Below are 12,846 nucleotides of genomic sequence, written 5' to 3'. Positions count from 1 at the left end.
AGAAATTATCAGAGAATATGACCATAGAGATGAAAAGTAGAGTATGGGTTAAGAGAAATGGGGGAAGGGGCAATGGGGAATTAAGAAATGAGTGTAGGGTTGCTGTTTGAGGTGAAGGGAAATTTCTAGTAATGGATGGTGGGAAGGTGATAACATTACAACATTTTAAATGTGATTAATCCCACTAACGGAATGCTAGGGAGGGGGTGGAATGGGAAGATTTAGGCTGTATATATGTTTCCACAATTGAGAAAAAAAAAAAAAAGACAGTCTAAATAAATGACAATTGAATGCCAAGGATGACCCTGGATGGGATCTGAGGATGGAGGACAGGAGGCTCAAAGGGAAACAGTTGAGACAGGAGGCTCAAAGGGAAACAGTTGAGACATAAGGAAAAGGAAATATAGAATGTAAGCTTTGTATCATTGTTGAATCTCTTGTACTTCTTAGCTGCACTTAATGGGATTGCATAAAAGAATGTTCTTGTTCATGGGAATCGTATATGTAAATTGTGGTGTATGTTCAAGGATGTGTGCAGCTAGCTCTCATATGTTCAGAAGACAGAGCAATAGATGATGGATGATAGATAGGGAGAGAGGGAGGGAGGGAGGGAAAGAAATAGCGGTCTGACATGTTAAAGTTAGTGGATGGGGTATGGGGGGGGTCAGGGAATGCTGGAGTTCTGTGTATGGGGTTTGTATTGTTTTTGCAACTTTTCCTATAATTTTGAATTTATTTCAAAATAAAATGTAAAAAAAAAAAATTACATGGGAAGTAAGAACCAGCATCCAGGAACAGAGCACTTTGCTCCTCCCTCAGAATGAATGGAGACAAGAAATCTGATGTTTATGCCCAAGAAAAGCAGAATTTCATCCAACACTTCTCCCAGATAGTCAAGGTGCTGACTGAGGAAGAGATGGGGCACCCAGAGAAAGGAGATGCTATTTCCCGGCTCAAGTTGATCCTGGAGTACAGTGTTATTGGAGGCAAGTACAACTGGGGTATTACAGTGTTGGCAGTGTTGCAGGAGCTGGAGTAGCCAAAGAAGCAGGATGCTGATAGCCTCCAGCAGGCCCTGTCTGTGGGCTGGTGTGTGGAACTGCTCCAGGCTTTTTTCCTGGTGTCAGATGATACAGATTCATCCCTCACCTGACGGGGACAGCTCTGCTGGTATCAGAAGCCAGGCATAGGTTTGGATGCCATTAATGATGCCATGCTGCTGGAAGCATCTATCTACTGCCTGCAGAACTCTACTGCTGGGAGCAGCCCTATTATCTGAACCTGATTGAGCTGTTCCTGAAGATTTCCTATCAGACTGAGATTGGGCAGATGATGGACCTCATCACAGCCCCCCAGGGCAATGTGGATCTTGGCAGATTCACTGAAAAGAGGTACAAATCCATTGTTAAGTATAATACAGCTTTCTACTCCTTCTACCTTCCTGTAGCTGCTGCCATGTATATGGTGGGCACTGATGAGGAGAAGGAACATGCCAATGCCAAAAAGATCCTGCTGGAGATGGGAGAGTTCTTTCAGATTTAGGATGATTACCTTGACCTTTTTGGGGACCCCAATGTGACTGGCAAGATTGGCACTGACATCCAGGAGAACAAGTGCAGCTGGCTGGTGGTTCAGTGTCTGCAACGGGCCTCTCCGGAACAGTGCCAGATCCTGCAGGAGAATTATGTGCAGAAGGAGGCTGAGAAGGTGGCCCGGGTGAAGGCGCTGTTTGAGGAGATGGAGCTGCCAGCTGCCTTTACGCAGTACGAGGAAGACAGTTACAGCCGCCTTCTGGGTCTCATCAAGCAGTACTCTGAGCCCCTGCCCCCGGCTATCTTCTTGGGGCTGGAGCACAAGATATACAAGCGGAAAAAGTGACCCAAGAGACTACGAGGGCTGGGAGGGGAGGCTCTTAATAAATTAGTCTAAACTTCCAAAAAAAAAAAAAATTACAAGGGCTCTACATCTTCTTGACCAAAACAGGGATGCAAAATGAAACAAAATAAAGTTTCAGTGGCTAAGAGATTAAAAAAAAAAAAGTTACTTGAATTAATTTAATTTCTCTGGGTGGCTGTGTTATATAAATGACAGGTTCAACTGTATCTGGAAACGGTTCATCACTTTTGCTCATTTTTAACTGGTCTTTTTTTCTTCAATTTTATAGAGTTCCTTATATATCAGGGAGATTTACCCTTTATCTGTAATGTAAGTTGCAAATATTTTCTCCCTATTTTTCATTTGATTTTTGCAAATGATATTTTTATTATGTAAAGCTTGTTTTAATTTTATATAATAGAATTTATCAATCTTTTATTGTCTCTGGATTTTAAGTCATAGTAAAAAGACTTTCATCACAGAAAGGTTCTAATGGAATCCATCCATGTTCCTTTGTCTTTTAAAAATTTATCATCCATGATTTCTTGAAGCACTGCTATGATATCATTTTTTACATATAAATATCTGATTCAACCTGAGTTTATTATGGTGGAAAGAAAGAGATATGGATCCACCTTTATCTTTTTTCCAATGGCAACCCAATTATATGATCATTTATTTTAAAAATCTATCTTTCCCCAGTGATTTCAGATAACACCTTTATCCTAAAATAAATTTCCAGTATATTTGGGAATATTTTTAGACTTTCTATTCTGTTTCATTGGTCTTTCTATTTAAGATACCATATCACACTGTTTTGATTATAGAGGCTTTAAAGTATATTTTAGTTTCTGGTAGAGTTAATCCTCACTGTTTTTGCCTATCTTCCTAACTATACTTGCTTGTTTATTTACATATGGACTTTAGAATCAGCATGTCTAGTTCGAGCAAAATAAAGATTAGGTATTTTTATTAGGATTATGTTCAGTTTATATATTAAATCCAGGACAACTGAAATTTTTATGATGTGAGTCATCCTATTCAAAAACAAGAGATATTGGAGTCAGATATTTTATAAGTTCCTTTTAGCTCTTAAGAAAATGTGATAAATTCTTCCATGTAAATCATAATTCACTAATTTTTCTACATGTTAGTATCTCAGTGTTCTACCAAGTATATTTTTTACTCCCTCTATAATATTACAATTGAAATTATATTCTTCCCTTTTTCCTTTCTTCCTCTTTCTTCCCTTCCTGAATAATTCCATCAAAAAGCCATTAAAGGCGGGGCAAGATGGCAGACTGGTGAGCTGTATGTTTTAGTTACTCCTCCAGGAAAGTAGGTAGAAAGCCAGGAACTGCGTGGACTGGACACCACAGAGCAATCTGACTTTGGGCATACTTTATACAACACTCATGAAAACGTGGAACTGCTGAGATCAGTGAAATCTGTAAGTTTTTGCAGCCAGGGGACCCGCGCCCCTCCCTGCCAGGCTCAGTCCCGTGGGAGAAGGGGCTGTCAGCTCTGGGAAGGAGAAGGGAGAACTGCAGTGGCAGCCCTTATCGGAAACTCATTCTGCTGATCCAAACTCCAACCATAGATAGACGGAGACCAGACACCAGAGAATCTGAGAGCAGCCAGCCTAGCAGAGAGGAGACAGGCATAGAGAAAAAAAAAAACAACACGAAAAACTCCAAAATAAAAGCGGAGGATTTTTGGAGTTCTGGTGAACATAGAAGGGGGAAGGGCAGAGCTCAGGCAGGAGCCCAGGCCCTGAGGCGCATATGCAAATCCCGAAGAAAAGCTGATCTCTCTGCCCTGTGGACCTTTCCTTAATGGCCCTGGTTGCTTTGTCTCTTCGCATTTCAATAACCCATTAGATCTCTGAGGAGGGCCCTTTTTTTTTTTTTTTTTTTTTAATCCTTTTTTCTTTTTCTAAAACAATTACTCTAAGAAGCCCAATACAGAAAGCTTCAAAGACCTGCAATTTGGGCAGGTCAAGTCAAGAGCAGAACTAGGAGAGCTCTGAGACAAAACGCAATAATCCAGTGGCTGAGAAAATTCACTAAACACCACAACTTCCCAAGAAAAGGGGGGTGTCCGCTCACAGCCACCATCCTGGTGGACAGGAAACACTCCTGCCCATCGCCAGCCCCATAGCCCAGAGCTGCCCCAGACAACCCAGTGTGACGGAAGTGCTTCAAATAACAGGCACACACCACAAAACTGGGCATGGACATTAGCCTTCCCTGCAACCTCAGCTGATTGTCCCAGAGTAGGGAAGGTGGAGCAGTGTGAATTAACAAAGCCCCAATCAGCCATCATTTCAGCAAACTGGGAGCCTCCCTCCACAGCCCAGCAGCCCAGAACTGCTCTGGGGGGACGGCACTCACCTGTGACATAGCACAGTCATCCATCAACAGAGGACCAGGGGGTGCACGGCCTGGAAGAGGGGCCCACTTGCAAGTCTCAGGAGCCATACGCCAATACCAAGGACTTGTGGGTCAGTGGCAGAGACAAACTGTGGCAGGACTGAACTGAAGGATTAGACTATTGCAGCAGCCTTACAACTCTAGGATCACCAGGGAGATTTGATTGTTAGAGCCACCCCCCCTCCCTGACTGCCCAGAAACATGCCCCATATACAGGGCAGGCAACACCAACTACACACGCAAGCTTGGTACACCAATTGGACCCCACAAGACTCACTCCCCCACTCACCAAAAAGGCTAAACAGTGGAGAACTGGCTTGTGGAGAACAGGTGGCTCGTGGACGCCACCTGCTGGTTAGTTAGAGAAAGTGTACTCCACGAAGCTGCAGATCTGATAAATTAGAGATAAGGACTTCAATTGGTCTACAAATCCTAAAAGAACCCTATCAAGTTCAGCAAATGCCACGAGGCCAAAAACAACAGAAAATTATAAAGCATATGAAAAAACCAGATGATATGGATAACCCAAGCCCAAGCACCCAAATCAAAAGACCAGAAGAGACACAGCACCTAGAGCAGCTACTCAAAGAACTAAAGATGAACAATGAGACCATAGTACGGGAGACAAAGGAAATTAAGAAGACCCTAGAAGAGCATAAAGAAGACATTGCAAGACTAAATAAAAAAATGGATGATCTTATGGAAATTAAAGAAACTGTTGACCAAATTAAAAAGATTCTGGACACTCATAGTACAAGACTAGAGGAAGCTGAACAACGAATCAGTGACCTCGAAGATGACAGAATGGAAAATGAAAGCATAAAAGAAAGAATGGGGAAAAAAATTGAAAAAATCGAAATGGACCTCAGGGATATGATAGATAATATGAAACGTCCAAATATAAGACTCATTGGTGTCCCAGAAGGGGAAGAAAAGGGTAAAGGTCTAGGAAGAGTATTCAAAGAAATTGTTGGGGAAAACTTCCCAAATCTTCTAAACAACATAAATACACAAATCATAAATGCTCAGCGAACCCTAAATAGAATAAATCCAAATAAACCTACTCCGAGACATATACTGATCACACTGTCAAACACAGAAGAGAAGGAGCAAGTTCTGAAAGCAGCAAGAGAAAAGCAATTCACCACATACAAAGGAAACAGCATAAGACTAAGTAGTGACTACTCAGCAGCCACCATGGAGGCCAGAAGGCAGTGGCACGATATATTTAAAATTCTGAGTGAGAAAAATTTCCAGCCAAGAATACTTTATCCAGCAAAGCTCTCCTTCAAATTTGAGGGAGAGCTTAAATTTTTCACAGACAAACAAATGCTGAGAGAATTTGCTAACAAGAGACCTGCCCTACTGGAGATACTAAAGGGAGCCCTACAGACAGAGAAACAAAGACAGGACAGAGAGACTTGGAGAAAGGTTCAGTACTAAAGAGATTCGGTATGGGTACAATAAAGGATATTAATAGACAGAGGGGAAAAATATGACAAACATAAACCAAAGGATAAGATGGCTGAGTCAAGAAATGCCTTCACGGTTATAACGTTGAATGTAAATGGATTAAACTCCCCAATTAAAAGATATAGATTCGCAGAATGGATCAAAAAAAATGAACCATCAATATGTTGCATACAAGAGACTCATCTTAGACACAGGGACACAAAGAAACTGAAAGTGAAAGGATGGAAAAAAATATTTCATGCAAGCTACAGCCAAAAGAAAGCAGGTGTAGCAATATTAATCTCAGATAAAATAGACTTCAAATGCAGGGATGTTTTGAGAGACAAAGAAGGCCACTACATACTAATAAAAGGGGCAATTCAGCAAGAAGAAATAACAATCGTAAATGTCTATGCACCCAATCAAGGTGCCACAAAATACATGAGAGAAACACTGGCAAAACTAAAGGAAGCAATTGATGTTTCCACAATAATTGTGGGAGACTTCAACACATCACTCTCTCCCATAGATAGATCAACCAGACAGAAGACCAATAAGGAAATTGAAAACCTAAACAATCTGATAAATGAATTAGATTTAACAGACATATACAGGACATTACATCCCAAAGCACCAGGATACACATACTTTTCTAGTGCTCATGGAACTTTCTCCAGAATAGATCATATGCTGGGACATAAAACAAGCCTCAATAAATTTAAAAAGATTGAAATTATTCAAAGCACATTCTCTGACCACAATGGAATACAATTAGAAGTCAATAACCATCAGAGACTTAGAAAATTCACAAATACCTGGAGGTTAAACAACACACTCCTAAACAATCAGTGGGTTAAAGAAGAAATAGCAAGAGAAATTGCTAAATATATAGAGATGAATGAAAATGAGAATACAACATACCAAAACCTATGGGATGCAGCAAAAGCAGTGCTGAGGGGGAAATTTATAGCACTAAACGCATATATTAAAAAGGAAGAAAGAGCCAAAATCAAAGAACTAATGGATCAACTGAAGAAGCTAGAAAATGAACAGCAAACCAATCCTAAACCAAGTAGAAGAAAAGAAATAACAAGGATTAAAGCAGAAATAAATGACATAGAGAACAAAAAAACAATAGAGAGGATAAATATCACCAAAAGTTGGTTCTTTGAGAAGATCAACAAGATTGACAAGCCCCTAGCTAGACTGACAAAATCAAAAAGAGAGAAGACCCATATAAACAAAATAATGAATGAAAAAGGTGACATATCTGCAGATCCTGAAGAAATTAAAAAAATTATAAGAGGATACTATGAACAACTGTATGGCAACAAACTGGATAATGTAGAAGAAATGGACAATTTCCTGGAAACATATGAACAACCTAGACTGACCAGAGAAGAAATAGAAGACCTCAACCAATCCATCACAAGCAAAGAGATCCAATCAGTCATCAAAAATCTTCCCACAAATAAATGCCCAAGGCCAGATGGCTTCACAGGGGAATTCTACCAAACTTTCCAGAAAGAACTGACACCAATCTTACTCAAACTCTTTCAAAACATTGAAGAAAATGGAACACTACCTAACTCATTCTATGAAGCTAACATCAATCTAATACCAAAACCAGGCAAAGATGCTACAAAAAAGGAAAACTACCGGCCAATCTCCCTAATGAATATAGATGCAAAAATCCTCAACAAAATACTTGCAAATCGAATCCAAAGACACATTAAAAAAATCATACACCATGACCAAGTGGGGTTTATTCCAGGCATGCAAGGATGGTTCAACATAAGAAAATCAATCAATGTATTACAATACGTTAACAAGTCAAAAGGGAAAAATCAATTGATCATCTCAATAGATGCTGAAAAAGCATTTGACAAAATCCAACATCCGTTTTTGATAAAAACACTTCAAAAGGTAGGAATTGAAGGAAACTTCCTCAACATGATAAAGAGCATATATGAAAAACCCACAGCCAGCATAGTACTCAATGGTGAGAGACTGAAAGCCTTCCCTCTAAGATCAGGAACAAGACAAGGATGCCCGCTGTCACCACTGTTATTCAACATTGTGCTGGAAGTGCTAGCCAGGGCAATCCGGCAAGACAAAGAAATAAAAGGCATCCAAATTGGAAAAGAAGAAGTAAAACTGTCATTGTTTGCAGATGATATGATCTTATATCTAGAAAACCCTGAGAAATCGACAATACAGCTACTAGAGCTAATAAACAAATTTAGCAAAGTAGCGGGATACAAGGTTGATGCACATAAGTCAGTAATGTTTCTATATGCTAGAAATGAACAAACTGAAGAGACACTCAAGAAAAAGATACCATTTTCAATAGCAACTAAAAAAATCAAGTACCTAGGAATAAACTTAACCAAAGATGTAAAAGACCTATACAAAGAAAACTACATAACTCTACTAAAAGAAATAGAAGGGGACCTTAAAAGATGGAAAAATATTCCATGTTCATGGATAGGAAGGCTAAATGTCATTAAGATGTCAATTCTACCCAAACTCATCTACAGATTCAATGCAATCCCAATCAAAATTCCAACAACCTACTTTGCAGACTTGGAAAAACTAGTTATCAAATTTATTTGGAAAGGGAAGATGCCTCGAATTGCTAAAGACACTCTAAAAAAGAAAAACCAAGTGGGAGGACTTACACTCCCTGACTTTGAAGCTTATTATAAAGCCACAGTTGCCAAAACAGCATGGTACTGGCACAAAGATAGACATATAGATCAATGGAATCAAATTGAGAATTCGGAGATAGACCCTCAGATCTATGGCCGACTGATCTTTGATAAGGCCCCCAAAGTCACTGAACTGAGTCATAATGGTCTTTTCAACAAATGGGGCTGGGAGAGTTGGATATCCATATCCAAAAGAATGAAAGAGGACCCCTACCTCACCCCCTACACAAAAATTAACTCAAAATGGACCAAAGATCTCAATATAAAAGAAAGTACCATAAAACTCCTAGAAGATAATGTAGGAAAACATCTTCAAGACCTTGTATTAGGCGGCCACTTCCTAGACTTTACACCCAAAGCACAAGCAACAAAAGAGAAAATAGATAAATGGGAACTCCTCAAGCTTAGAAGTTTCTGCACCTCAAAGGAATTTCTCAAAAAGGTAAAGAGGCAGCCAACTCAATGGGAAAAAATTTTTGGAAACCATGTATCTGACAAAAGACTGATAATCTTGCATATATAAAGAAATCCTACAACTCAATGACAATAGTACAGACAGCCCAATTATAAAATGGGCAAAAGATATGAAAAGACAGTTCTCTGAAGAGGAAATACAAATGGCCAAGAAACACATGAAAAAATGTTCAGCTTCACTAGCTATTAGAGAGATGCAAATTAAGACCACAATGAGATACCATCTAACACCGGTTAGAATGGCTGCCATTAAACAAACAGGAAACTACAAATGCTGGAGGGGATGTGGAGAAATTGGAACTCTTATTCATTGTTGGTGGGACTGTATAATGGTTCAGCCACTCTGGAAGTCAGTCTGGCAGTTCCTTAGAAAACTAGATATAGAGTTACCATTCGATCCAGCGATTGCACTTCTCGGTATATACCCGGAAGATCGGAAAGCAGTGACACGAACAGATATCTGCACACCAATGTTCATAGCAGCATTATTCACAATTGCCAAGAGATGGAAACAACCCAAATGTCCTTCAACAGATGAGTGGATAAATAAAATGTGGTATATACACACGATGGAATACTACGCGGCAGTAAGAAGGAACGATCTCGTGAAACATATGACAACATGGATGAACCTTGAAGACATAATGCTGAGCGAAATAAGCCAGGCACAAAAAGAGAAATATTATATGCTACCACTAATGTGAACTTTGAAAAATGTAAAACAAATGGTTTATAATGTAGAATGTAGGGGAACTAGCAATAGAGAGCGATTAAGGAAGGGGGAACAATAATCCAAGAAGAACAGATAAGCTATTTAACGTTCTGGGGATGCCCAGGAATGACTATGGTCTGTTAATTTCTGATGGATATAGTAGGAACAAGTTCACAGAAATGTTGCTATATTATGTAACTTTCTTGGGGTAAAGTAGGAACATGTTGGAAGTTAAGCAGTTATCTTAGGTTAGTTGTCTTTTTCTTACTCCCTTGTTATGGTCTCTTTGAAATGTTCTTTTATTGTATGTTTGTTTTCTTTTTAACTTTTTTTTTCATACAGTTGATTTAAAAAAGAAGGGAAAGTTAAAAAAAAAAAACAAAAAACAAAAACAAGGGAAAAAAAAAAGATGTAGTGCCCCCTTGAGGAGCCTGTGGAGAATGCAGGGGTATTCGCCTACCCCACCTCCACGGTTGCTAACATGACCACAGACATAGGGGACTGGTGGTTTGATGGGTTGAGCCCTCTACCACAGGTTTTACCCTTGGGAAGACGGTTGCTGCAAAGGAGAGGCTAGGCCTCCCTATGGTTGTGCCTAAGAGCCTCCTCCCGAATGCCTCTTTGTTGCTCAGATGTGGCCCTGTCTCTCTAGCTAAGCCAACTTGAAAGGTGAAATCACTGCCCTCCCCCCTACGTGGGATCAGACACCCAGGGGAGTGAATCTCCCTGGCAACGTGGAATACGACTCCCGGGGAGGAATGTAGACCTGGCATCGTGGGACAGAGAACATCTTCTTGACCAAAAGGGGGATGTGAAAGGAAATGAAATAAGCTTCAGTGGCAGAGAGATTCCAAAAGGAGCTGAGAGGTCACTCTGGTGGGCACTCTTATGCACACTTTAGACAACCCTTTTTAGGTTCTAAAGAATTGGGGTAGCTGGTGGTGGATACCTGAAACTATCAAACTACAACTCAGAACCCATGAATCTCGAAGACAGTTGTATAAAAATGTAGCTTATGAGGGGTGACAATGGGATTGGGAAATCCATAAGGACCACACTCCACTGTCTAGTTTATGGATGGATGAGTAGAAAAATAGGGGAAGGAAACAAACAGACAAAGGTACCCAGTGTTCTTTTTTACTTCAATTGCTCTTTTTCACTCTAATTATTATTCTTGTTATTTTTGTGTGTGTGCTAATGAAGGTGCCAGGGATTGATTTGGGTGATGAATGTACCACCATGTAATGGTACTGTAAACAATCGAAAGTATGATTTGTTTTGTATGACTGCGTGGTATGTGAATATATCTCAATAAAATGAAGATTAAAAAAAAAAAAAAAAAAAAAAGAAGCATTCAGAGCTTTTGACATCTACATATTTCTAGATCTTCCAGAATTAGTGAATGGTGGTGTTCTCTGGTTAATATTAGTGAAAAGTTACAGGTTTAAAAAAAAATTAAATTTACCCTGCTGTGATATTAAAAGTGTGTTTCTCCTTAAAAAAAAAAAAAAAAAAAAAGCCATTAAGTGGGGCCAAGAGAGGGAGGAGACAGTGTAGTAGTGAAGAGGTGGCATTAGCTTAGTCCAGGGTTACAGTTTGAGAGGAGTAAAGAGGGTGTCCACATGGGGATAGTGGTGACCAGGCACAGGGTAGGAATACTGACTACCTATGGAGGGTTTTTTTTTATCAATTAAGTAAATATGTTGAGGATAATTGGAGCTAGGTTTCTCATTGTCAGTGAAGAGAGTTACAAATATGGAAAAGGAGAAAGCTAGAATGAACCCTGTGGAATTTGAGGTATCAGGGTGTAACATGGTTTTCATATGAGTGTGTGTGTGTGTGTGTTTAGGTGTGAGTACAAAAAGTGTGTATACACGTATTTGTGTGTATACATACATATATTTAAAAACTTTAATAGATAATATGAATAATCATGAGGGAACATAAACTCAAATTGAAGGACATTATACAAAATAATTGCTCTGTAATCTTCAAAACTGTCATGAAAATCAAGAAAAGACTGAGAAACTGTTCCAGATTGAAGGAGAATAAAGACACGACATTTAACCACATCATGGATTGATCCTTTTGCTATAAAGGACAGTTGTTGAAATTTGAGTGAGGTCTGAGGATATGGTAGCAACATATCAATGTTAATTTCCTGACAAAATGTTCTTGTTTGTAAGAAATATACAGTAGGAATGGTGCAGTAAGGACCTCTGAGGCCCCTCTCCTCCATAAAAGCAATGAGAACACTGACAAAAATTTAAAACAAACAAACAAACAACCTTTTCAGAACTCTTGAAATTAACCAAAGACTTGTAACAAGTGAGGGAGTGTATGTCAGGAAGATGGCTGAATCCTGTGGTGTTTGAACTTGCCCTATTCCCATCTTACTTTCTCCAGCTACATAGGAGCCTTAAAAACCACTGGCCCACAATCATGGTAAAGACCAGCAGCCTTGCAGCCACTAGAGGGTTTGGAACAGAATTGGAACTTTTACAAAGTCCTATTCCCAATGAATTACCATTATTTGACCTGTCTGGCAGTTCCCTAGAAAACTCCACTTGCAGAGTTTGTCTTTAATTGACCTGACTCAGAGCTCACCCAGTGCAAGCAGCCTTTTCTCCAAGGGCCTTAGTTGAAAATAATCAGTGGCAATTGTTCAACATTGCAGCTGCCTGAAACAGTGGTAACAGTTGGAGCAAACAGTAAAACTGACTGTGCTGGTTTGGATCTGTTACATACCCCAGAAAAGACTATGTTCTTTTAATACAATCTTGTGAGGGCTGACCTATTGTGGATGGGACTTTTTGATTAGGTTGTTTCCATGAAGATGTGACCCTGCCTATTCAAGGTGGGTCTTAATAGCCTTGCTGGATCCTCTAAGAGAGCATAAAAGGCAGAGACATTTTGGAGAGAGCAGAGAGAAGCTAAGAGAGACAGAAGCCCAGAGACATTTTAGAGAAAGCCATTTTGAAACCAGAACCCAGGAGAAGAAGGAACAGCAGGTGTTGCCGTGTTCCTTCCCATGTGACAGAGGAACCCCAGATGCCAATAGTCTTTCCTCAAAGATGGTGTCTACATCTTATAACTTAATTTGGACATTTTCATGGCCTTAGAACTATAAATTTGCAACCTACTAAATCCCCATTGTTAGAAGCCAATCTATTTCTGGTATATTGCATTT

General features: G+C 39.6%; 1 protein-coding gene and 1 pseudogene across 1 annotated transcript in view; one reads left to right on the top strand and one right to left on the bottom strand.

Annotated features, from left to right (window-relative positions):
- NUP210L (nucleoporin 210 like) overlaps positions 1–12,846 on the bottom strand; it is a 198,872-nt gene that overhangs the window by 100,038 nt on the left and 85,988 nt on the right. The window lies entirely within an intron of this gene.
- Positions 788–1,878, top strand: LOC119526627 (annotated as a pseudogene).

This window comes from Choloepus didactylus, chromosome 2 (genome assembly GCF_015220235.1).
Source record: "Choloepus didactylus isolate mChoDid1 chromosome 2, mChoDid1.pri, whole genome shotgun sequence".
Lineage (NCBI taxonomy): Eukaryota > Metazoa > Chordata > Mammalia > Pilosa > Megalonychidae > Choloepus > Choloepus didactylus.
Note: the sequence above shows the minus strand (reverse complement) of the source record. Positions and strands in the feature narration are given on the sequence as shown.